At 44.1% G+C, this 26,966-nt stretch overlaps 1 long non-coding RNA gene across 7 annotated transcripts; it reads right to left on the bottom strand.

Annotated features, from left to right (window-relative positions):
- Window positions 1–251: 251 nt before the first annotated feature.
- Window positions 252–26,433, bottom strand: LOC129634002 (uncharacterized). Of its 7 annotated transcripts, none has more exons than XR_008705358.1 (4): window positions 26,284–26,433; window positions 8,158–8,339; window positions 5,330–5,769; window positions 256–2,703 (listed from the first exon to the last, which is right to left on the bottom strand). It is a non-coding gene; the product is annotated as an uncharacterized LOC129634002 (long non-coding RNA). The 7 variants fall into 7 exon arrangements; XR_008705355.1 differs by lacking the exon at window positions 8,158–8,339 and adding an exon at window positions 3,546–3,708 and having other exon boundaries at window positions 257–2,703; XR_008705360.1 differs by lacking the exon at window positions 8,158–8,339 and having other exon boundaries at window positions 252–2,703; window positions 5,703–5,769.
- Between the last annotated feature and the right edge of the window lie 533 nt (window positions 26,434–26,966).

Genomic DNA, 26,966 nt, shown 5'->3' with positions numbered 1-26,966 from the left:
ATCTTAGCTAGTGTACATAGTGCTGCCATGATCGTTGCGGTGCAGGTGTCTTAAAATTTTGGTTTTCTCTGAATCTATGCCCAGATGTGAGATTGCTGGGTCACATGGTACTTCGTGTTTAGTTTTTCAAAGAACCTTGGCATTGTTCTCCCTAGTGGATGTAAATTCCCACCAACAGTGTAGGATTCACTTCTTTTCACACCATTTCCGGCATTCATTGCTGTAGATTTTTTGAGATGGCCATTCTGATGGGTGTGAGGTGACACTTCATTGTACTTTGACTTATCTTTCTCTAAGAATTAGTGTTGCTGAGTATCTTTTCATGTTTTATGGCCTTTTATGCCTTCTTCGGAGAAATCTTTGACTCATTTTTTAAATTGGGTTATCTAAAGAAAAAAATATATTGACCTGCACTAGCTGTTCGTGTGTTTTGGAGATGAATTCCCTGTGGGTATCTTTGTTTGCAAATGTTTTTTCCCATTAGGAGGGTTGTCTTTCTCTTTCATTTATGATCTTTCTGTGCCAATGGTTTTAAGGTTAATTGGGTCCCAAGTTTATTGCATTCAGAATTTGCTATTTTTATCAAAGCATGTTCTGCTTGTTTTCGAGTTTCACGGCATCCATTTTTCCATTTAGATCTTTAATCTATTTGGAGTACATTTTTGTGTATGGTGTTATGAAGTATTCTAATTTTATTCTCATTTTCCTCCTAGAAAGAACCTGCACACTATCCTCCACAGTGAGTTGAAAGTCACTCAGTCGTGTCCAACTCTTTGCGACCCTATGGATTATACAGTCCATGGAATTCTCCAGGCAGAATACTAGAGTGTGTAGCCTTTCCCTTCTCCAGGGGATCGTCCCAACCCAGGGATCGAACCCAGGTCTCTCACATTGCAGGCGGATTCTTTACCGAGTTATCAGGTTAAGTCCTCCACAGTGGCTGTTCCCAACTTCCATTCCCGGCATCAGTGTAGGAGGATTCCCTTTTCTTCTTCCCTTCTCCAACATTTATTGTTTGTATCAGTGGCCATTCTGACCCATGTGAAGTGATACCTTGTTGCAATCTTGAGTTGCATTTCTCTAATATTTAATAACATTGACATCTTTTCATGTGATGTTTTTTAAAATGTGAGCTAAATCTACCGCTTGACATTGACTCCTTGACCATCTGCCTTGTTTTGAACTCTCTTCCGCTGACCCCCACTAGGATATTTCCGGCGCAGGTGTTTTTTTACCACAGCCCCAAAGGCCTTGTAAGTATTAAGTGCCCATCAGCACAGGCTTAAGTTGTTTTGCAAAGTGCCCACAAGGTGGCAGCATTTCTTCATGCCCCTTTTTTCTTCTTGTCATTTGTTATTTTATACTGGAGTAGAGTTGATTTCTGATGTTGTGTCAGTTTTAGGTGTACAGAAACTTGATTCAGTAATCTATAAACATCTATTCTTGTTCGGGTTTTTTTCCCCCATATAGGTGATTACAGTGTGTTCAGTAGAATTCACAGGGCTATTCTTCAGGCCCTTTTTGATCATCTATTTGATATGAATTAGTGTGTATATATGTCGATTTCAAACTAAATTGATGCCTCCCCACTAACATTTTCTTATAAATTGGTTTCCTACATTTGAGCCTATTTTGTAAGTTAGTTCATCTGTATAAATATACAGCTTCCACCTGTAAGTAATACAATATTTGTCTTTCTCTGACTGATCTCCTTCTGTTGCTGGCCAACAACTTGGCCTTCTCTGCCCACCGAAGCCGAATGAAAACCAGAGAGGCAGAATTTGGAAGAAACAGAATGGTGGCTTTTATTCTCAGGTAGTGGAGAGGGGAACACAGCATGCTCCTGCCTCAAGAACTGTGTCCCTAAGGCAGGTGCTCACAGTCAGGAGCAGTCAGGAGCCGGTGATGAGGAAACAAAGGTGACAGGACCGTGATTTCTTCCTCTTGCATCATTTCAAAGGCAGTCATAAACTGGCATCAGTAACCCGTAACTGCATTGGGCAGTCTGGTGGCTCTGAGGCCTTCTTTCTGACATGTAACTACAAGGGGAAGGCTGTTGTAAAGGTAAACATCAGATAGAGGATGTATTTAGCACAGAGTCAAGTGAAGTGTGGCTCCTGCAGAGTTAGGGTGCAGAAAAACAAACGTAGTTACAAACATTCGGAACCAGGAGCAGTTAAAGTAAAATAAACTACGAATGTTCAGGCCTGCTCACTGTTCTTCTTTATCTTCTTTGCTCTCAGAGCAGTGAAAAAGAAAAACTCATTCCTCTTTTTTCCTTTTCACTGCAACAACTCCCTCATCAGTTTATTCCCTCCTAACAATGGAGGAAGGGAAATACATCATTCTTGTCTGGCTGAGGACAAACTTCAGTTTTGCTCCGTTTGAAAATCACCAGCTATTCAGCCCAGGAACCATCTATCTCCTACTTCAAATTTTCCTTGAGACGTGAACCCCAAGAAACCTTTATTGGGGTGATGAGGGACAGATGGTCAGTCTTCTGTAATTTCTTTAATGCTGACATGGGACTCATAGACCCTACCTAGTTGGGGTCATGGAGCTCTCACCCTGTTCTATTAAGTGGCCCCAAGGTGACTTTTGTGGTTATTCCTGCTGGATCTGTCTGGAGGAGTGGCTGTAATCTCTTTGGGGGCATGGGTTTTCTTTGTACATCATCTTTATCTTGATGTGAATCTGTGTCATCTGGAGAGACACAACGAAACAGATATTTAGAAAAGAAAAAACAAAACAAAACAGAGGCATAGATGAGTAAAACTGTTACTGCAGCTAGGGATCAAAGCCAAGAGTAAGAACCAAGTCTTGTTTGATGACAATTTTGATTGTGGTCCAGACAGAGTCAGTGCTTAGGTCATCCTGTCCAAAGGAATGGAGCCATTTGGACTCAGAAGTAGTTGGAGGAATGACAACCTCAACATTAACAGACAAAATAGAAAAAATTAAGCCTGAATCCTAATTTAGATTTAACACTTCAAGGAGACTTGTAGCCAGGTAGCCAGTTGTCTAGGTTTATTTAAGTAGGTCTTAACCTTTATTTTTATTTTTTTATTTTTTTTAATTTTATTTTATTTTTAAACTTTACATAACTGTATTAGTTTTGCCAAATATCAAAATGAATCCGCCACAGGTATACATGTGTTCCCCATCCTGAACCCTCCTCCCTCCTCCCTCCCCATTCCATCCCTCTGGGTCGTCCCAGTGCACCAGCCCCAAGCATCCAGTATCGTGCATCGAACCTGGACTGGCAACTCGTTTCATACATGATATTTTACATGTTTCAATGCCATTCTCCCAAGTGGCTATTGATCATTACACATGCATTTTTTTTCTGTGCAACATACGGTCCAGAGCAATTTCTCATTCTACACATGTAAGAGTTATAAGAAGAGACCTTTAAAAAGTGGAGTGCTTTCCTGGTGGCTCAGACGGTAAAAGTGTCTGCCTGCAATGCAGGAGACTCGGGTTCAATCCCTGGGTCAGGAAGCTCCCCTGGAGAAGGAAATGGCAATCCACTCCAGTACTCTTACCTGGAAAATTCCATGGACGGAGGAGCCTAGTGGGCTGCAGCCCATGGGGTCGCAAAGAGTCGGACATGACTGAGCGACTTCACTTTCTTTTTCTTTCTTTAAAAAGTTAAGGCTGTAGTTATCTGCTGCTTTTATTTTTCGAATGGCTGACAGTATCCTAAGTCTAACACAGGTCAGAAAACTCAAGTTGTTAATAATACAAGGACTTGTCTGAAATCACACCATAGTGTCACCTAATCAGTTCTATAGCTACTCTATGTTGATTTTAACTATAATTTTTTCTTAAATAGCCAAAGTGACTGTCACTGTCAATGATGTTAATGATTCTCTAGGTACAAGAGAAGATGCAAGACTCAGGGCTTACAAAAAATCTCCTCCTGAAAGTGTTTAACTATCTGAGGGCGTCTTCTGCCAATTTTTCCAGAGCACAGAGTGCCTCATTCCTAATTTCCACCCTGAATTCCTTTCAGGGGGTATTGAAGGTCAGCAGCTTCAGTGGCCATGATTTAATTTCTGTAGAGATAGATGGCAAGTGCCAATTGGCTGAGCCCCTTTAGGTTCATGAAGCTGACCATGGTTTGAGGGCATTACATGACCATTTTGTCCCATGGTGCTAAGAATGCTCATTCCCAAGTCTTATGAAGATTTTGTTGATAGGCCACTAAATGTGCTGTCACTGGACAAGGCCATAAAACAGTATTCAAAATTCTCTGGACTACCTGTGCTTCTGAATCTCTTGTGGTCCAGGAAAATATTTATTCCCTTTTGTTCTTTTTTCCCATATCTAGAGTTACACTGTTGCAATTACTGACCTTATATGGGACTGTATACTATCATTTTATCAGTGACTCGGTCAAATAGTTGGTAATGTAAGGGACCACACTATGAAACAGGCAATATACAAAACAATATGAAACAAAATGGCTAGCAGTTAATAGTAAGGCCATAAATAAGAACTTAAGAACTTCCATTAGATGTAGCCCAGTATATACCCAAGTCATCTGACTTAGCTTGTTCTGTACCAATCCTTATTTCTTAGGGAAACTATATATATTGACATTGTCCATAAGGCACCCAGCCTGTTTTCTAGTATTACTAGACTGATTATCCTTAGTATGATTTAACTGTTTCCAGCATAGAGGAGGCTTTAAAATGTAAATTACCATAGCCTAATGTTAATAGCCTCATGGCTTCATTTAAATGCTTAGTTATGAACCAGGTATTTACATTACAATATGAACTTACTAGTTTATAAGCAGTTGGTATGCATTAAGGTTTCTTGTTCCGATGACCAAGGCCTGCTATGTGTAAGTCTGGCTGACAGACCTTTACAGCATTTAGATTTAAGAGCCTCAGACAGCCTTCTGTGTCCAAGCTAGCTATGCTTGCTGCATGACAGGCCAATGAATCTGAGAGATGAGGTGTTGAGGCAAGGAAGAGAATTAAATTGGGGAGCCAGCTAAGAAGATAACAAGCTAGCACCTCAAAATAACCACCTTCTCAGAGCCTGGTTGCTAGGTTTTTTTATTGGGTGGGGGGAGGTAAGGAAACATAGTAAAGTAAAAAAGACTATTCAATGCTTGCAACTGTCCCCTAGAATGGGAAGGCAGGGGAATGATTTAAGTTTCACTTCTTTACAGTCCTTCACAGGTGGGTGGCTCAGGCTGCAGGCCATACATAATGCTTACAATAACAAAAAGGGTTAAAGTCACAGAAGCAGACCCAGTATAAATTTAAAACTAACCCTTCCAGGTTACAATTCCCCCTCTCAATGTCCATCTCACCATCTTGTGAGAGAAGGGGTGTCCATTTTGCTTGTCTTCCTGGGAGTGCCTGCCATTGGTGCTGGTGTTTTTAAATGTCAAGACTAGTCTTCCTTTGTTCCTCTTGGAAAAGGAAGAGAAGTTTACCCCTGCAAATTTAGAAATACTGAGCTTCAAACATAAAAGGCAGCAGCATCTCAAGCTAAGAAATTTAGCATCTTTCTACGCATGGGAAGATGCAAGATTCTGGGCTCATTAAATCATAGGTAACTGGGGCCTGTAATCCTGCATTCTCAGTTTCCTCTAGGTTCACCATAGGGAGTAGTTGGAGTGGCTGTAGTTGAATGAAGGCCAGGTGGCAGGCATTCCCCTTTCTCAGGGCCCGCTGACTCACACTGAAGGGCTGCAATCGCTCATTCCATGTCTCTGGTCTTTCCTTCTTGGTCATGGATAACCATTATCTGGAAAACATTTCATGATCAACTTTAGTCCCAAGGCGCTGGAAGGTTCATCCCAATTCAGTCAAAAAATTCTTGATGTCACACCAGGTGTTAAGTTTTGGACCAGGCCCAATCAATAATTAAAAATTTCTGGATTCTAACTGTAATCCAGGAGACATTATCCCTTGTTGTTTCTTCCCATACCTAGAATCACACTATTACAATTATTTTCTCAAAATGTTTAGTCATATTAGTTTTGTTGGAGGCCTGATTTACACACTGGTTACTGTTAAGAGATAACAATCTAAAGTAAACAGGATATAAGTCATACAGACAATGACATAGTACAGCATAGACACACAAAGCACAATCTGAAAACAAAGAACAAATTTCACTAATGACTGGTATAACTAGTTATAATCCAGTTATAATTATTGAGTGACCAAAGGAGCCATAACTGATTTAATGAGCTATCTGCAATTTCACTGTACTGGCCATGCACACTTATGCACGACTTAATCTCTGAGACAAGCATATGTTACTAGCACGATCAACCAGGTAGAGAAAAAGACAGATGTTCCAAAAGGTATAATCTACCAAACTACTGCAAGTCGTAATTAATTGAAGGAGTTTTACATACACCTGGAAAACAGATTTAAACCAATAACTCTTTAAGATAGAAACCATATACAACCGTATTTAGCAGTTTACTCAGTTCTATGTAACTAATCCTTTTTGTTAACAGCTTTAGGAAATCATCAGTTTTCTCAATAGAATTCTTCAATTATTTTTACTCAGTTCATTAGTATGTTCTAAAAGTCAGAAACTTGTAAAGTCCTGTTTATATGAAGAGGAAACATTTTGTAAAGACATTAGAGTAAAACCATAACTGTGTATATTAACAAAAGACTTAAGGAAGAAAGTTTAAATCTGATTACTGCTGTGCCATACAACACCTTCATAACAAAAATTATGACTAATAATATTTTATCAGGACATATCAGATTCTTAGGAACTCCATACTATCTCTAGAGTATCTGTACCATTTACCATAAAACTTATTTATTGGAAAACATTTCCTTTATAGTTTAACATACCAAATAACTTGATTAGTTTAGTATCTCCCTTTGGGGTCCCTCAGGGGCCCTTTGAAGCACTCCAAATTTAGTTAGAGGTCAAAGGAACTTTATTATAATTTGATCTTGGAAGCCCTGTCAAAGGAACACCCAAACATTTTAAAATACAGCAGAGGCATAGGTCACTGTGAAACTTAGCCAAAGTGACAATAAAAGATCTCAGAGGCAAATACAGATTATTTAAAAGGTAAATAAATTTGAAATCTGTTATCAAAGACAGTTTAGCATCTTTAGAAAACTTGTCTGTTTTAACAGAGAAAAACCGAATTTCCGTTTTACACCAGCTTAAAGGTTCATTTACTGAATTAATAACTTATTTTAGGCTTGGTCAATCCTGACTGATCACCTACAAAACCCTTACTGGGGTCCATTTTCTACAAACCTTTCATCACTTATTTCAGCACAACTTTAAGTTTTAAGTTTTAGAATATCTGGAAAGATCCTAAAATATATTTCTAAAAGCTTTTTTTACATTTAAATTGGGCCTCCACCCACTTGTGGGTGTATCACTTAGCTTGCTGATATGTTACAAAGAGTGTATTGAGGGTCAAGGTCTATTGGAAACTGTCTAGTCCACCATCCTGAACCTACTTGATTATATTTAGCCTGTGTAATGTCCTTGGATTTTGTCATTCTTTAAAAGATTGTGCCCTACCCCTTTTCTTCTGTTTCATTTCCCCCCTCAGATTTTATTCCCATATTCTCATGGGAAGCAGAGGGCTGAAGGGCTACCTTCTGTAATTGCTTTAAAGCTGACTGACCGCAGAACTCTTCTCTAATGGGGGCCCGCCCTCGTGTCCATGGCGACGGCCTGTAAGACCTGTTGCTGCTGCTGCTGCTGCTAAGTCGCTTCAGTCGTGTCCCACTCTGTGTGACCCCATAGACGGCAGCCCACCAGGCTCCGCCGTCCCTGGGATTCTCCAGGCAATAACACTGGAGTGGGTTGCCATTTCCTTCTCCAATGCAAGAAAGTGAAAAGTGAAAGTGAAGTCGCTCAGTAAGACCTGTTAAGACCAGTGAATCAGAGGAAGAGGATGATGAAGAGGCTTCCCAGGAGGAATGTACTGAAGGGGAACGTACCACCCCTTCCAACCCTTCTAAGGAGGCACTCTCAAAAGCTGGCTATAATGCATTTAGGAATGGAGTTCCTTTATCCATCATACCCAAGAAAATCCCAAAGAAAATCATAACCCCAGCTGAGCCAGATGATTCAGAAGGTGGGAGAAAAAAGAGAGGGCCAAAACACAGGTAAACATCCCCTTGACCCCCTCACTTGCCCATCTCCAGAGGGTAACCCTCTGCCCTTCTGCAGCTGGGCTGGGATTCAAAGTCTTCCCTTTAGCCGGGGAAAGAGGACAGGAAACAGAGATCCGTTTGGGCTGGCTTGGTTTCGTATTTCAGCACATTTATATTATCCTGGTCTTTCCCAGGTGGTACCAGTGGTAAAGAACCAGCCTGCCAATGCACGAAACACAGGTTAGATCCCTAGGTCGGGAAGATCCAGCGGAGGAGAGCATGGCAACCCACTCTAGTATTCTTGCCTGCAGAATCCCATGGACAGAGATGAGCATGGCAGTCTATAGGGTTGCAAAGAAACAACTGAAGCCACTTAGCACGCAAGGTCTTTCCTTTCAGTGGCTTCCAGAGAACATAAATTGCACTGTTCATCTGTGCATGATCTCTTCATCTGGGTGCCTGGCACCCCAGGGTCCTTTTCTCCCTCTGCCTGATTTCTGCTCTTCCTCCATTCCACATAGCTGGCCATGAATCTGAATAACTGCAAATATGAAAGTGGTAAGCATCTAGCTCATCACTCACACCACTGGGCATCAGAGGATATTTGGGGCTGCAGCTTTCACTCAGAAGATGTCCCCACAATTTGCACCCAGCCCCTAGATCTCGTTAGGCTGACTTATGACCTGGACTGAGCCTCCTGGCCCAGCTACCAACAGCTGAAACATCACTGTTCCAATTACTCTCAGCACTGGAGTGGGAACCTCCAGTTAGCTGACAAGGAAAAATAACAAAATCACCATCGCCCCCACCCCCTTCATAGAATTTATCAGAGATGCAACGAGACCAGGTTAAAACCGTGTTTTCAAGACAGGTTTTGTGGGGGCTTCAGCAATTAAAAAAAGAAGAAAAATCACCAGCTAGTTTAGTCATGTCCTCCTCTGTTTATCTCCAATGGCATCTGTGCAAGGAGTCCCCAAAGTACTAGGCCGCCAGTGTGACCCCTTCCAAATGTCAGCTCCCCAGGCCAGAAACCCTCCTACTTGAGAGAACTGACAGAATAGAGAGCCAGGCTCTAGTTTTCAGAACAGATTTTGGAAGGGCCCCAACAGCCTCACGAACTTGGAATTGTCACAGTGGTAACTAAACTGCAGAACTGAGGTAAGAACTGCCTGCCCTGTTCATCCTGCTCTCCAGTCAGATCTGTTCCTTCCCTAAGCCAGCTACAGTCCCACGGCTTGCTGTCAGGCTGGCTCCACTCTTCATAGTTTGTTGGGCAGTCCAAATGTGCGGTCTCAAGGAGGTGGGGAAGGATGAAGGGTGGCCTGTGTACTAAATAGACTTCTCTTTCTCAGTGGAATGATTCATGGACATGAGGAGGTTTCAGGTACAACCTCCCTAATTAGTACTTTGAATCTGACCTTTTGGAGCAGGAGATGCGAAAGTAGACAGCAAAGGGAACCTACCACAAAGGTCAGGGACAGGACAGAGGTAGAGAGGGCAAGATCCTTGTGGATGACAGGGGACCCATCTGTGGAGATCCGGCATCATCTTTTATGTACCTCGTAGCTGCTACCAGTACACCTGGATCCTATGGAGTTGAAAGAAACTGAGGAAGAGGAGGAGCTGGAGCACAGGAAGGCCCTGCTTCAAAGGGAAACTCGAATCTGAAGTCTGGGGAGTGTAGAGCAGCTAGCCTGCATGCTGCACCTCAGGCAACAGGGCCAGAAAAAACCACCGAGTGTCAGGTGAGGGTCCCTGCGCAGGGTCTCACAGGACAAGGGAACAAGGACTGTAGCGGAACATGGTGGTGGCCACAGCCGAGGAAGCTAATGGGATGGTCTGGCTGCAGAGTCTGGGAAAAGCCGTGTATCCTGGACCTTGGGAAAGGGTCTCTTGGCTCTTTTTGCATCTGTTCCAAAGCACGCTTGTTTCTAGTAATGACATCCAGCTAAGGGCTTGTCTCACTTACAAGACACGAGCTCTCTATATTCCTATCTTGCAACAACCCCAAACTCATGACTGACAACTAGTATGTTCAAACTACCGCACAATTGCACTATTTCACACACTAGCAATGTAATGCTCAAAATTCCACATCACTCCAGGTGCCATCTGCAGAATGTCAGCTGGCTAAGAGATCCAGCAGCCATCGACCCCTGCTCACTGTCAGTGAAGACATCTGGACATGTGAAAGCCAAAGTCAGGCTCCCGAGCCTTATATGCCAAACTAGCCTTGGTCACTCTGACCTGGGTTAAGTCCCACTAGTTAACATTACAGCTGGGGTGCTCCCCAAATACTCTATGATACTGCCAACAGCGTAGGAACAGGGGAGGGAGTGGAACCATTTATTTACCTCCTTCTATGTACTAGACCCGGAGAAGGCAATGGCACCCCACTCCAGTACTCTTGCCTGGAGAATCCCAGGGATGGGGGAGCCTGGTAGGCTGCCGTCCATGGGGTCACACAGGGTCAGACACGACTGAAGTGACTTAGCAGCAGCAGCAGCATGTACTAGACCGGAGAAGGCAATGGCAACCCACTCCAGTACTTTTGCCTGGAAAATCCCATGGACGGAGGAGCCAGGTAGGCTGTAGTCCATGGGGTCGCTGAGGGTCGGACACGACTGAGTGACTTCACTTTCACTTTTCACTTTCATGCATTGGAGAAGGAAATGGCAACCCACTCCAGTGTTCTTGCCTGGAGAATCCCAGGGACGGCGGAGCCTGGTGGGATGCTGTCTATGGAGTCGCACAGAGTGGGACACGACTGAAGCGACTTAGCATGCATGCAATGTTGTTTATGTCTCCCCATAATTCCATCTGTTATAATTAGATGTAGAATATTCATGAGCCCTTAATGCTTAAGGTTACTTGGAGAGTCCCACTTCTATCCACTATGTGCTCAGGGAGCCTGTGCAAGAGTTGAAAAGTCCCTGTGGTTATTTTGCAGCATATCTGTGAGCCCTCCTGGGTGTGTCTGGGATGGAGTTTATTTTATTTTATTTTTTTTTGGGATGGAGTTTAGAGACGGGTTTGCATCCCTTTCAGCCAGGCCTCTCCTTGATGCTTCTACCTAACTTCCTACCTAAGAGTTCTCTCCCCAGTGCCCTGAAACAACAGAAAAAAGCCATCCAGTTCCAGAAAATTCAGAGACAAATGGAGGTGCCAGGTGCCCTGCCCAGGACCCAGTCGTGGGAAGCCATGGAGCAGCTCCAAGACAGACTAAGTTTTTTGTTTTGAATACATAATACATTACGTATGGCTCAAAATTGAAACAGTATAACAGGGCATATGCTTTGAGAAGTGTTAACCCTCCTCAGATCAGATCAGTCGCTCAGTCCTGTCAGACTCTTTGCAACCCCATGAATCGCAGCACGCCAGGCCTCCCTGTCCATCACCAACTCCCGGAGTTCACTCAGACTCACGTCCATCAAGTCAGTGATGCCATCCAGCCATCTCATCCTCTGTCGTCCCCTTCTCCTCTTGCCCCCAATCCCTCCCAGCATCAGAGTCTTTTCCAGTGAGTCAACTCTTCGCATGAGGTGGCCAAAGTACTGGAGTTTCAGCTTTAGCATCATTCCTTCCAAAGAAATCCCAGGGCTGATCTCCTTCAGAACGGACTGGTTGGATCTCCTTGCAGTCCAAGGGACTCTCAAGAGTCTTCTCCAACACCACAGTTCAAAAGCATCAATTCCTCGGTGCTCAGCCTTCTTCATAGTCCAACTCTCACATCTATATGCAACCACAGGAAAAACCATAGCCTTGACTAGACAAACCTTTGTTGGCAAAGTAATGTCTCTGCTTTTGAATATGCTATCTAGGTTGGTCATAACTTTCCTTCCAAGGAGTAAGCGTCTTTTAATTTCATGGCTGCAGTCACCATCTGTAGTGATTTTGGAGCCCAGAAAAATAAAGTCTGACACTGTTTCCACTGTTAACCCTCCTAGTGTCCTATGGATCCTCTTTTTAATAATTTTTTGTGTGTGTCACTTTCTAGGTTTCCTTCTGCAAATACAAGCACGCTCATAATATAGAATGTTTCCACTTTCGTAGTGAAAACAGAATCTATAAATACTTTTCTATACTGTGCTTTATTCACTCAATACATTCCACTCCACTTCTCAAAAGAGCGCTCCTCATTCTCTTTTGTAGATGCTTAACAAACTGTAGTTTATTTTACTGGTCTTTTATGGTGGGCACTTGAATTGTTTCCACTCACTCGCTATAACAAATAGTGCTCTAGTACATAAATTTGTGTGCACATCAATCTACGTATCTGCCAGAAGTATCTGTTATTCACATTCCCAGAAGTAGGGTTGCTGAAGCCAAAGGTAAATGGATTTGCATTTTGATAAATATTGCTAAATAGTCCTCTTTAGGTCATGTTCCACTTTTCATTCTCATGAGAGTAACTTTGGGGTTGAGATTTAGAATGAAGGGTGTTTTATAAAGATGATCACAATTTTATGAGCCTATAACACCTCTCTTCTGTCAGCTTCCTCTTGTGTATTGAATACCAGCCTTTTCAACTCTTCCAAATTCTTACCTGTCAACTCCCCTTTGGGGATCAGTAAATAACTTTTTCTTTCGGAGAAAAGTCAGGCCATTAGGTAAAAAGCTATTAAAGCCTCTTGGCCTCCTCCTTACGTTCCACTCTCAATCTTGTACTCTATTCACATCACTGGGGAAGTGGCCGTCCTTCACTTATCTAGGACCTGTCCTCTGGGTGCTCTAGGTCGAATTACTACCTCACAGACCTCCATCTGTCAACTTAATGTTGTCGGTGTTGTGGGTTGGGCTCAGTCTATCAATAACCAGTGCTGTGGCTGGACCAGCCCTTGTGGGTCTTAAGATTACAAGATTCCCTTCAATAACCATCAACAAACTATGGCAGTGGGTGGGGGAAGTTTAACACTTACAGGACCTGGAAATTACATGGCAAACCTGAGGCCACACCACACGGTCATGGGTAGAGAGAACAAGGGCCTGGAGTTCTATTTTTATTGGGGTCAATCGCTGGGGCCTGGAGGTTTTTATTTTGGGGGGTTGCAAAGAGTTGGACACGACTGAGCAACTGACCTGAACTGAACTGAAACATCCAGTATTGGAGAAGGCAATGGCACCCCACTCCAGTACTCTTTCCTGGAAAATCCCATGGACGGAGGAGCCTGGTCGGCTGTAGTCCATGGGGTCGCTAAGAGTTGGACATGACTGAGTGACTTCACTTTCATGCACTGAAGAAGGAAATGGCAACCCACTCCAGTGTTCTTGCCTGGAGAATCCCAGGGACGGCGGAGCATGGTGGGCTGCCGTCTATGGGGTGGCACAGGGTCGGACACGACTGAAGCGACTTAGCAGCAGCAAACACCCAGTATAAAGCTGATCCTCTTTTAATTGCTGGGGCTCTGAAAAAGATTAGGGTGTGGGGGTCTGTCCAAACACAAAAAATACAGGGCATGCACAGGCTCTCAGCATAATCTCCTGCCACTTCCAAAAGCTTAAGCAGAATCTTATTTTACAGTTTTTTATCAGATTTTTACAAGGCTCTTGTGATCTAGGCAGAACAGATAATAGATTACTTTTACAAATTCAGTCTCAAGGGTTTTTGGGTGTACCCACGGCCATGCAACTGTGAGAGCATGATAGCACTGAGACGTGAACCCAGGTCTTACTCTTTTTTAAGGCTTCTAAAATTCCAGGAATCCTGGCATAATTTCTGTTAATTCACTGTTTCTTTTAGAAATACTTAATGAATATAATCACCAGAAAGTGATTTATCAAAAGACAAACAGAGACATATTCAGGCAACATAAGAGTCCAATGACAGTTTTCAACAATGTCTCATTTTAACAATTTACCAGCAAAAATGGGATAGTCAGAATTTAATATATATGCATTAAATATATACAAAATGCTTTTCTAGTGAAAACATTGGTATCCCAACCCAGTCATTGATAGTCTGTTCATGTATCTTGTTGCTATTTCAAATGTCATTAATAGCAATTATAGTATCACTGACTGTTGTTAACTGGAGCATTTGCTCAGTGTAAGTGGGCAACGCCCTGTAACATGCCAGTTAAAGGAATTCAGATTCTGGTAACAGAGCAGAGCAGTAGCCACACATGGCCTTTGTTCTCACCACTCTGTCACTTTCATGTAACTTACAATAAAAACAACGGTATTTTTATGATGTTAGAATGTAATCTGCCATTAGAACCTTAGGGCAGCAAGATGCTATTTGACTGCTTAAATAGGCATTTCTAATTCCTGCACATCATTTGACTTGCCCTTTCCTGCTGCTGCTACTGCTGCTAAGTCGCTTCAGTCGTGTCCAACTCTGTGCGACCCCATAGAGGGCAGCCCACCAGGCTTCCCATCCCTGGGATTCTCCAGGCAAGAACACTGGAGTGGGTTGCCATTTCCTTCTCCAATGCATGAAAGTGAAAAGTGAAAGTGAAGTCACTCAGTCGTGTCCGCCTCTAGCGACCCCATGGACTGCAGCCTACCAGGCTCCTCCGTCCATGGGATTTTCTAGGCCACAGTACTGGAGTGGGGTGCCATTGCCTTCTCCGTGCCCTTTCCTAGGGGAATACAAAAAATAGAAGCATTTACTACTACCATGGATGTTTTCCATTTACCTCATCCCCTACCATCCTAATGCTCACTAGCTTAAATCTTTTGTTCTCCAGCTTCCCTGGTGGCTTAGAGGGTAAAACGTCTGCCTGCTATGTGGGAGGATCCAGGTTCAATCCCTGAGTCGGGAAGATCCCCTGGAGAAGGAAATGGCAACCCACTCCAGTACTCTTGCCTGGAAAATCCCATGGACAGAGGAGCCTGGGAGCCTGCAGTCCATGGGGTCACAAAGAGTCGGACATGACTGAGCGACTTCACTTTCACTTTGTTATAAATGCTAATCTCAGGCTTTTGCATTTACTAGTTTGTTGTCCCCAAATTTTCACTTGGCTGGGTCCTTACCACTCAGGTCTCAGATCAAATGTTACTTTCATAGGCCTTCCTTAATCACCCTAGTTTAAAACAGCTCCCTTCATGTTCTTAACTATCACCACACCCAGATTAGTTTTTCCCAGTGTTTGAAATATATTAGTAATGCATAATTCATTATCACCTTCCCATTAGAAAGTAGATCCCAAAAGGGCAGGAGACCTGTTTCACTGCTGTAGTTCCAACCCCAACATAGTTGTGTTTGTTTTTTTTCCCCCCACATCTTTAAGAAATTTTTTTTTTTTTTTTTTTTGGTGAGTGGCAAGTGGGATCTTACTTCCCTGACCAGGGATTGAACCCATGTCCCCTGCAATGGAAGCATGGAGTCCTAACCACTGGGCCTCCAGGGAATTCCCCCAACATAGATTTCAATATTGGCTGAGTGAATGAAAAAATGGCTGGGAAACCTGATGTGTGTGCTCAGTCACTTCAGTCGTGTCCTATTCTTTGCGACACTATGGACTGTAGCCCACCAGGCTCCTCTGTCCATGGCGATTCTCCAGGCAAGAATACTGGAGTGAGTTGCAATACCCTCCTCCAGCGATCTTCCCAACGCAGGGATCCATCCCGTGTCTCTTATGTCTCCTGCACTGGCAGGCGGGTTCTTTTCCACTAACTATACCTGGGAAGACCAACCCACCAGCCAATCCACAATGGCAGAAAGCCCTGCCTTTTACCTTTGCCAGTTAAGGTGGCCTACACTTCCTGCAGGTTGACCCATCCCTACTCTATACGGTCAGAGTCTCAGATCCTAATCCACTGGCACTGAGGTGTTGGGGATACTGTCATTCTCTCCTCCCTGGTCCCCCACTGCCCCAGCCCAAGCTGGGAGGCTGGACAGGGGAATAGGGATTCATTGGGCAGGGGTCAGAGGACTCCATGGTGCCCTATCTCCAGTCAGTCCTAGTTCCTGACACCATGAAGGACTTTCACATCATACTGGATGAGGGTGAGCTGCATTAGAGGGCACAGGTGTGGCATCTGCTGGAGGAGGCAAAAGGTGACAAGATCACCGAAGCAGGAATGAAAGTTACTCTGGACGGAATGGGCAACTCACAGCAACCTTGGGGCCAGACTCAAGAGGCTAGCAAACTTAGGACAGAAGGGACTCAAGTCCCTGTGATCTGGAGGATGTATGTGTCACTCATCTGTGAATCGCAGCTTCTTCCTTTCTGTGCAGCTGAGATTTGATCTAACTAAAGGGGAGGGAGTGAGGGGAAGCTCAGTAAAAAATACTCGATGAGCAAAGAAGGCTTGTTGTTTTGTTTTTGGTTAACCTATTATAGAAGTTTTCAAACAATCAAAAGCAGACTATTGGAATGCAATGAATCCCTGTGTACCCATCACCCAGCTTCAATATTTAACAAATGGCCAATCTTTCTTTGTTAACATGAATCCCAATCAACTCCCATATTTCCCAAAGGTGACTCAGGGCTTTCTGGAGACATACCATAGACTCCTTTGCCAGGACCTCACTAAAAAGCAAAAGAGAAGCCAGCTACAGAAGCCACTGCCTTCAGTCTAAAAGCAGTATTTACAGAAACCAAAACTAGTTTCTCAGTGAGGTCAAGCCTAAAAAAATTGGTAACAGCATTCAATTTAACTCATCTTTAACACTCCCCTATCCTTCCCCCTCCAACAAAACAACCCTGGCAAAGCAAAGTATCATGTTATATTGTGGAAATTCAATATTTTGAATAACACTCAGAATCTGGACTTCAATGATTCTACCTATAGCAGTATAATACAGAATTTCAAATGCTTTTATTAAAGAAAACACTGACAAAAATGTCAGCGCCTATAAAACAGCTGGGAGTTTATTATGAATTTGTTATTCATTTTTTTCCCTTCCAGTTTTATTACACTATAATTGATATACGGCACTGTGTAAGTTTAAGGTATACAACACAATGATTTGATTTACACACATCATGAAGTGTATCACATGTTTAGTAAACATCCAGCATCTCATATAGGTAAAAAAATATTAAAGAAATAAAAAATTACTTTTCTTATGATAAGAACTCACAATCTCTTAACAGCTTTCATAAATAACATACAGTCTTGCTATGTTTATCATGTTGTATGTTATATTCTTATTACTTATTTATCTTAAAACTAATTAATCTGGACTTCCCTGGTGGTCCAGTGGTTAAGAATCTGACTGCCAATACAGAGGACATGGGGTCAGTCCCTGCTCTGGGAGGACTGCACATGCCATGGAGCAACTAAGTCTGTGCATCACAACTACTGAGCCCATGCACCCCAGAGTCCGTGCTTTGCCAGAGCCCGTGCTTTTCAAGAGAAGCCACTGCAGTGAGAAGTCTGTACACTGCAACTAGAGAGTAGCTCCCACCCACTGCAACTGGAGAAAGCCCACAAAGCAACGAAGACCCAGGGCAGCCAAAAATAAATTAAGAATTAAATTTAAAACCTTTCAAAACTGACTTAAAATGTTTTGACTACCCTCATCCAATTCTCCTTTCTCCCCACCCCCAGACTCTGGTAAGCTAAAACCCTAATCTGTTTTTCTATGAGTTTGTTTTTGAAATATAATTGACTCATAACACTATGTTAATTCTTGCTAGAGAACATAGTGAATATTAGTGAACATATTTCTATACATTTCAAACCGATCACCAGAATAAGTCTAGCTACAATATGTCACCATACAAAGGTATTAAATAATTACTGACATTGTACAGACTGTCCATTTCATACCTGTAACTCATTTATTTTGTAACTGGAAGTTTGTATTTTTCTTTTTAATTTGGCTGCACTGGGTCTTAGCTGCTGTGGGATCTTCATTGCAGCATGCAGGATCTTTCAGTTGTGGCATATGGGATCTCAGTTTCCCGACCAGGGATTAAACCCACATCCCCTGAATTTCAAGGCAGATTCTTAACCACTGGAAGACCAGGGAAGTCCTTTGTAGTTCTATTTTTAATCTTCTGAGGGATCCTCAACGTTTCCATGATGGTTATTCTAATTTACATCCCCACCACAATGCACAAGACTTCCCTTTTCCCAGTATCCTCACCAATACCTGTTATCTGTTGTCTTTATCAACAGCCATTCTGACAATTGTGAGTTGATTATCTCATTGTGGTTTTGATTTTCATTTCCCATTTGATTGTGATGTTAAACAAGCATCTTTTCATGTGCTTGTTGACAATCTGTATGTCTACCTCGGAAAAGTGTCTATTCAGGTCCTCTGTCCATTTTTCAGTCAGGTTGTTTTCTTAATATTGAGTTTGTGTAAGTTCTTTGTATATTTTGGATATTACCCCTGATCAGTGTTGGTGATATAGAAAAGCCAGGACCATCATATACTACTGGTTGGAGTGAATTAGTACACCACCTTGAGACTGTTGGCAATATCTGCTAAAGTTAAACTCTGAATGTCTTTTGCTACCAGTCAGCCAGGAGGCCTAGAACAAGTTACTGAAGCTCTTCGTGTGCAATAGATGAGGCTAGAGGATCTCACTGGCCCCCTCTCTATTGCAGCATTTTCAGGGGTTCTGAATCACCAGCCTAGATCTACAGGATCATCGGTTTCTGCATAGTTTTAATATATTCATTTCCAAGACATTTTTTCCTAAGAAATCCCAATGTAAGGGCTGCCTGTCCTAGTTGAAGAAAAGCTTTTACACAAATACTAGTTGCCTATACCAGATGGCAATATCAATGTCCACATAATCAAGAGTGTTTAAAAGAATTTACTGAGACTTCCCTGGTGGCTCGGTGGCTAAGAATGTGCCTGCTGACGCAGAGGACATGGGTTCAATCCCTGCTCTGGGAAGACTTCACATACTGTGCGGCAACTAGGCCCGTGCACCATGACCACTGAGCCCATGCTCTGGAGTCTGTGCTCCACAGCAAGAGAAATCATTGCAATGAGAAGCCCATGCACCACAACAAAGAGTAGCCCCCACTCACCACAAGAGAAAGTCTGTGTGAAGGAATAAGACCCAGTGCAGCCAAAAATAAATAAATAAAGCTGTATGGTTCTCATGATGCCTAAGTGCAATCATTATGCCAGAGAGTTAATTAAGCAAGAGGCATTAACTCTCCCAGACTTCAGACAATATACTGCAAAGCTACAGTAATCAAAACAGCATGGTACTGGCACAAAATTAGACATTTGGATAAATGAAACAGAATAGAGGGACCCAAAATAAACCCATACATTTATGGACAATTAATCTTCAACAAAGGAGGAAAAGTTAGTCTTCTTCAGTAAGTGGTGTTGAGAAACATTTCCTAGATATGTCACTGGGCAGCGTGTGTCACCCCACCTGTTCTGCCCCCAACCACACCAAGACGCCCCCACATCTCCAAGGACGCTCAAGCCCCTGACAGTCAGGACCCACCACCTCTGGCTTTAGCCTGCCCAAACCACATTATCCCACCACCAGACATTTGGCCCCCACCCCCATACCAGGTACCACCGCTTTAGCCTGGCCCCTCTGCCTGGAGGCTCTTCTGGCCCGAGCTCTAGATGGGCAAATCCACCTGCTCTTCCAAAGGGGTACCAAGCCCCCTGCCCCATGCTAGGTGCTCACACCTTCCAGCCTGGGCTCCTCTGGGGCCAGAGTCACACTCAGGGTCTGATTCCCCCACACTCCCCATCAGCCCCCCTCCACTCCTCTGACTCCACCCAGCTCTAGACAGGGATCAGAATGATGGAACAGAGCAGGCACTTGGGAAATACCTGTTGGATGGACTGCTGGATGGATGGATGGTTGGGTGGATGGACAGGTGCTGGATTGATGGATGGATGGATGGAAGGGTGGATAGATGGTTGGATGGATGGTTGAATGGATGTGTGGATGGTTGGATGGATGAGTGGGTTGCTGGATGGATGAATGGCTGGATGAGTAGATGGGTGGATTGATGGATGGAGATGGGTGGATGGATGGATGGTTGGATGCACAGACAGCTGGATGGATGGATGAGTGGATGGGTGGATGGACAGATGGATGGATGAGAGGATAGGTAGGTAGGTGGATGGATGGATGGATGAGTAGATGGATAGATGAATGGATAGATGGTTGGATGGAGCCCCTGGCAAAGGGGCTCCAGGGTAACTAAAGAGAAGGCACCCACCCCAGCACTAGCACTGCAGAGACCTCACAGATGAGAGGGCTGGGAGGGAATGCTAGGGGCTGCCATTAAAGTGCCTGGCACCCCTTTTTTTATTATCAGACAAGTCATCTCATAATGGATGAAAGGAGCAACACATGCAGAGTTAAGGCAGGGTCCCCAAAGCTGGGAGTGGGGAGAACATTGCCATATCCAGGAGCCCCCAGGGAAGCTCCCTCATTAAGTCAACCCAAGCGAGAGATGTCTCTGCCTCTGGTGGGTGTGGGGGCAGGAGGGGATAGGTGTCACAGCCATTGAAGCTGCACCTTTCTCACTGCTGATTAAGCACTGACCAGCTTGTGATCAAGAAGAAAACTATTCCTTGAGGAAATGCAATTAACTGAAAAGCCAAAAACTGTGAAAGTCCAAAGGAGACACACAATCCAGAGCTCTCAGTCTGGAGGGGCTCCTGCTCTGAAGAGTTGCAGCGCAGGGACATTCCCCCAAGAGCAGAGGGCACCGTCCACCCTGCCACACGCCAGCTCCCTCCTGTCTGCCCCATGAAGAGCAGGGAAAGGTCACGAGTAGAATCTTTGCTGCACACGGACACAGAAAAAGGCACGTCCAGGCGGGGCTGAGGTCAGGCCTGCCTCAGGGACTCACGAGTGAGCAGTCAGGCCAGGTGGGCAGCACCAGGACTCGCTCTCTAGCTAGAGATCCAAGGTAGCTCCTGGTGGGTAGGCCTGGCAGGCAAGCTGGGACACACACACAAAAAACACACGACTGACACTTGGCAGGCACCCTACCGTAACAGACGTTCATGCACATATTTCTGGTCTTGCTCCATCCTCGCCATAGCAGCTGGCTGGCAAGAGGAAAAGAGCAGGCCTCAATGTGCCCCTCTCAGGAGGAGGCCCTGGCTGGCCGGCAGCTGCTGGGGGCTTCCTGGACCTCCTAATTCCCCACCCCATAGCTGTCACTGGCTCTGGGTGACATGCACAGATATCAGAACACATGGCCCATCATCACACTGGAAGACCCAAGAACACAAACCGCGTTTAATTGGAGCAACGTGCACCCTTGCTGCCCAGTGGGGGTGGGGTGGGTTGAGAAATCCATCACTGCTAAACACAGGCATTGGCTCAGCGAACAGGTCTCCTAGTTTCCAAATAATGGATTTTTCCAAGACTTTGACAGACCAACCCGGGAAAACTACACAACATTTCTTTTTCCAACTTTAAACTTTTCTTTTGTATTGGGGTATAGCCAATTAACAATGTTGTGATAGTTTCAGATGAACAGCAGAGGACTCAGCCATACATGTACATAAAAATCTCTCACAGTAAATGTTATAGGCTATTCAATCACAAACACCAAAAATGAGTAAATAATCAGATGTGGTATTCGTGGGCCCCAAGAAGAAAGACCATCACGGACAAAGAGCTCCACAAGCTGAATATTGTAGAATATGTCCAGTCTACAACCACTGTCGATGCCCAGCAACATTGATACACCACTGCTTTATTTTAAAAATAGCTCTTTGGAGTAGAAAATTAGGTCTGGAATTAAATTTCTGTACCTGTGTTAAACCATATGCTAAGAGTGAACCATGTGAATTCACTTTGTTAGTATTTAATTATGCTTCCAGAGTTCAAAACCTGAGTTGGTCAATGCATCTGTCAAACAAATTAGGCAATTTCTAAATCTTTCCCCTCTTTCTTAGTGAAAAAACCCATTGAGGTTTGAGTATAAACTGCTTGAAATACCATTTTTAGTCGGTAAAGTCTGTGTTAAGGCAAAAAACTCAAGGTGTCATAAAATGTATCAAAACCAGAAAATAGCTGGGCTAACGACTTATTAGTCATGAGTTTGAGCAAGCTCCAGGAGTTGGTGATGGACAGGGAAGCCTGGCATGCTGCAGTCCATGGGGTCGCAAAGAGTCGGACACGACTGAGCAACTGAACTGAATAACTATTACATATTATACCAGAACACAAGAAATATGCCAAAGAATGTAAAACAAAACAGCTGTATACCCTAGTTTCTATATTTTCATCATACTACAAATGGTTCAGCTTTGCTCCAATATGTATTTACATTATAACTGTGCAAGAACTAAGAAGCATATGCTTCTATCATTTTATGACACAAAGCCTCCTTGTAAATTATAAATAAAAATTGCTTTAAAAAATCTAGTACTTTTTATTCCAAGCACTGAAATGTAAAAAGTATTTCACTTGTTTATCCTTTATGGCAACTTACAAACTGAAATAAAAAAGAAAAAATTAACTTAGAAATACTGAAGGAAAAAAAAAAGACTACCCGAGTACAGTTATCTTTCAAAGACAAGCTCTACATGGAAACTCTTCAGTGGCCAAAATGAGCCTAACGAGCCTCTTGAAAAGAACATCATTTAAGCCTTTAGACCACTTAAGTATTCAAAGTTATACTGCTGAACAGTCATAAAGTCACTTGTTGGGAGTTAGTCCAACAAATCTGAAGAACCATAAGCACAGAAGCTCACCCTAAACTTTAAATCAATGGGCTAGATAAGCTATCTAAGAATAGCTAACAAAAGTTGTAGTTGTGCTTTCTCAAAGTCTAACTAGTCAGAAAGCTAAAATTCAAAGACAAATTCAGTTAAAGAAAAATACTTACACCACATTATTTTAAAAGTTCATTAGTTTACACAAGTCAGTAAGCTATTCTGCTGCAGATTATCAGCAACCAGCAAAGTGACAGATGAAAAAAATCTTGTGTTCTTCTTGTGGGCTAAGTCGTTTCAGTCGTGTCCAACTCTTTGTGACCCCATGGACTGCAGCACACCAGGCTTCCCAGTCCATCTCAAACTCATGTCCATCGAGTCTGTAAGGCCATCCAAGCATCTCATCCTCTGTAGTCCCCTTCTCCTCCTGCCTTCAATCTTTCCCAGCATCAGGGTCTTTTTCTTTCTTTTTTTTTTTTTTATGAGTCAGTTTTTCGCATCAGGTGGCCAAAGTATTGGCACTTCAGCATCAGTCTTTCCAATGAATATTCAGGACTGATTTCCTTTAGGACTGACTGGTTGGATCTTCTTGCAGTCCAAGGGAGTCTTCTGCAACACCACAGTTTGAAAGCATCAATTATTTGGCACTCAGTTTTCTTTATAGTCCAACTCTTACATCCATACATGACTACTAGAAAAAACCATAGCTTGGACTAGATGGACCTTTGTTGACAAAGTAATGTCTCTGCTTTTGAACATGCTGTCTAGATTGGTCATAGCTCTTCTTCCAAGGAGCAAGCATCTTTTAATTTCATGGCTGCAGTCACCATCTGCAGTGATTTTGCAGCCCCCCAAAATAAAGTCTGTCACTGTTTCCATTGTTTCCCCATCTATTTGCCATGAAGTGATGGGCCTGGATGCCATGATCTTAGTTTTTTGAATGCTGAGTTTTAAGCCAACTTTGTCACTCTCCTCTTTCACTTTCATCAAGAGGCTCTTTAGTTCTTCGCTTTCTGCCATAAGGCTGGTGTCATCTGCGTATCTGAGGTTATTGATATTTCTCCCAGCAATCCTGATTCCATGCTTATATATGCTGTACCATTGTTTAACAAGAGAAACTTTCAAGTTTAAAAAAGAATCATGATAAAAGCTTTACCATCATTTATATTGTCACCATTACAGAAGCTCAATTCTTCTTCAGTGTTTTAATAAAGGTGTTAGTTCCAAAAGAATATTCCTTTTTCCTTACGAGAAAGGAACTAACTAACTAACCCATTGGGTCACAGCACTGCCAGGCTTCCCTGTTTCTCACTGTCTCCTAGAGTTTGCTCAAATTCATGTCCACTGAAGTCTGTGATGCTATCTAACCATCTCCTCCTCTGCAGCCCTCTTCTCTAATTCACTGCTGCAGCAGCACATGGATGCACCTTTACTCTATCTCCTCTCCCACTACCATTCCGCCAGTTCAGAAGTAAAGCACTTCCTCCAGAAAGCCATCCTTAACTATCCCAAATCTGCGTCATTTTCCTTCGACGTCCTACAGCGAGGATTAATTTTTTGTGCCATGGATCCTTCACAGTCCGGTTGTCTTTGGGCGTTTACCCAGAATTTTTCTACAAACATGTAAAACAGTACTACAAAAGAAACCAACTGTATTGAAAGAGTTATAAAAACATTTAGAATATCATGTGCTGTGGTATTCTATGAGCTCCTTAATTGCTACAACAAACATTTAGCTGCTGATCCACGAACTACCACAATTCTGAAATAAGGAACAGCATACATTACACCTGAATGTATCTCCCACAACTTTATGCTGGGATGTGAAAACATACAGCTAATACTACTGTGGGAGGGTTGTTTTGCTTTTTTGTGGGGGAGGAAACCTAGTCATAACTGAACGATAAATTTTAGTTAGAAAATAGAAAAAAACTTTCTCCCGTCAAAGTTCAAGGGGTGTTCTGAATTATAAACACCCTACATCAAAAATCCTTGCTCTAAAACATCTGGTTTAAAAAAAGCAATCCACAGAAGTAGTCACATAGCTTTTCCGAGTGGGAGAAAGCAGGTATTAAGAGTCAGTTATGGGGAAAACAACCTCGGCAACCTCTTAAATATTCCATAGTTACAATACACTTGGGTTTTGTGTATATGACTAAAAGTAATTCTAACACACATCAAAGTTTGAAAATCCCTACAATTTTTTGCAGACATCTTGACATCCATGGTAACTAACACGTACAGCCATAATGCTGCTGCTGCTGCTGCTAAGTCGCTTCAGTCGTGTCCGACTCTGTGATAATGAAGGATAATTTTAAAGTTGCTAGCCTTACAAAACTTCACTTCCACTTTAGTTTACTGTTAAGTCTCCACTTCAAAGTAAATTAATAGATAAAGTAATTGTGAATATTACAGAGCTGTCTTCCCCTGGAAATCAAGCTCTCTACAATCAGATGGCACCCCACTCCAGTACTCTTGCCTGGAAAATCCCATGGACGGAGGAGCCTGGTGGGCTGCAGTCCATGGGGTCGTGAAGAGTCGTACACGACTGAGCGACTTCCCTTTCACTTTTCACTTTCATGCAATGGAGAAGGAAATGGCAACCCACTCCAGTGTTCTTGCCTGGAGAATCCCAGGGACGGGGGAGCCTGGTGGGCTTCCGTCCATGGGGTCACATAGAGTCGGACCCGACTGAAGTGACTTAGCAGCAGCAACAGTCAGCCTACACGTTGATGGGAGACAGTAAAAACTCAACTTTCAAATCACTGTTAATCAAATATTACCGCAATTAGCCAAACCACTGCCGTACTTAAAAGGCTGACATCAAGGTAACGGGACTTCTAAATGAAAACATATTAAGGCAGTTTTCAGTTATTGTTTTACAATCCACAGCGCGCCGAGAGCGCGCTCACATTCCCATAGGACCTTGGCACTCGGCTTTTCGGACGACAAAAGGATACCTTCGGGCGACACAAAGCCGACTCGGATGCTCGCGCTTTTTCTCCTGTCCCCACCCCCCTCCACGCCGGCCACTGCGGAAGAACGGGTTCCCGCTCCGAGGCGGGGGAAGAAGGAGACACTCCTCTGCCCTAAAGCCGCGTGTGCGGCCGCGAGCCGGGAACCCAGGCGCCGGCGCCTGTGATGGGGCGGCCATCTTAAAACGCAGTTCTCCCAGCCGGAGGCGCAAAGCTCATGCTCTCCGCGAAGTACCCCACCTCCCGGCTCCGGCTGCCCCGGAGCGACAACCCTCGAACGCCCAAGCGGACAGGGGAGCCCCGCACGGCGCCCGAAACAGCCGCCGCCGCCACCCTACAACAGGTTACTTTCTCCGCGCCCTCTTCCTCTCAACGACAATCACGGTACCAAGGCTGTGCCACGTGGCAAGGGCTCCCTCTCCCACTCTAACGCCTGCCTAACGCTTCCGCCTCCCAAAATATTTTTATCCTCACGAGGCACAGAAATTCCCCGCCGCGATGCGCTTCCCCCGCACAAAGCCGTGCCCACCGGGTCCCCAGGTCGCGACCCCCGCCGTCTTCGGCCCCGTCTCTCTCCGGCGCCGTTAGAGGCCTTTCCCCTGGGGTTCAGACTCACCCTCCTGGAATTTAGTCTCCAGGTCCTGCTTCGGAGTCATTTATAAGTGATTCACCGCCGCCTCCCTCCTCCCACCTGCCGCAACTACCGCCCTCTACTCTCTACCCCACCCAGCTTCGTGTCAGAGGCGCCATCAGGCACCGCCAACTTCACATACTAGGCCGGATTTGCCAGCGCCTGCAGAGCCCATCTCCGCAACCCAGGCAACCCCTGGTCCAGCCAACGGCTAGCGCACGGGCCCCTACGCCCGCGCCGACCGGGGCACGCCGGGATTGGTAGTTCCCACGCCCTTGAGGCGTCCCGGGGGGCGCGGCAGGGTCCAAGGCCTCCCCCCTTCCTCCACCCTTTATGCCCAACCCCCAACCCCGCCCCCGAGGCGCCTGCGTTTTTCAGTTCAGTTTCCTTCAGTCGCTCAGTCCTGTCCGACTCTTTGTGACCCCCATGGACTGCAGCACACGAGGCTTCCCAGTCCATCACCAACTCCGAGAGCTTGCTCAGACTCATGTCCATGGAGTCAGTAATGCCATCCAATCATCTCATCCTCTGTAGTCCCCTTCTCCGCCTGTTTTCAATGTTTCCCAGCATCAGGGTCTTTTCCAATGAGTCAGTTCTTTGCATCAGGTGGCCAAAGTATTGGAGTTTCAGCTTCAACATCAGTCCTTCCATTGAATATTCAGGACTGA

The sequence above is a fragment of the Bubalus kerabau genome, chromosome 19 (assembly GCF_029407905.1).
Source record: "Bubalus kerabau isolate K-KA32 ecotype Philippines breed swamp buffalo chromosome 19, PCC_UOA_SB_1v2, whole genome shotgun sequence".
Classification (NCBI taxonomy): domain Eukaryota; kingdom Metazoa; phylum Chordata; class Mammalia; order Artiodactyla; family Bovidae; genus Bubalus; species Bubalus kerabau.
This window is presented reverse-complemented; position numbering and strand designations above follow the sequence as displayed.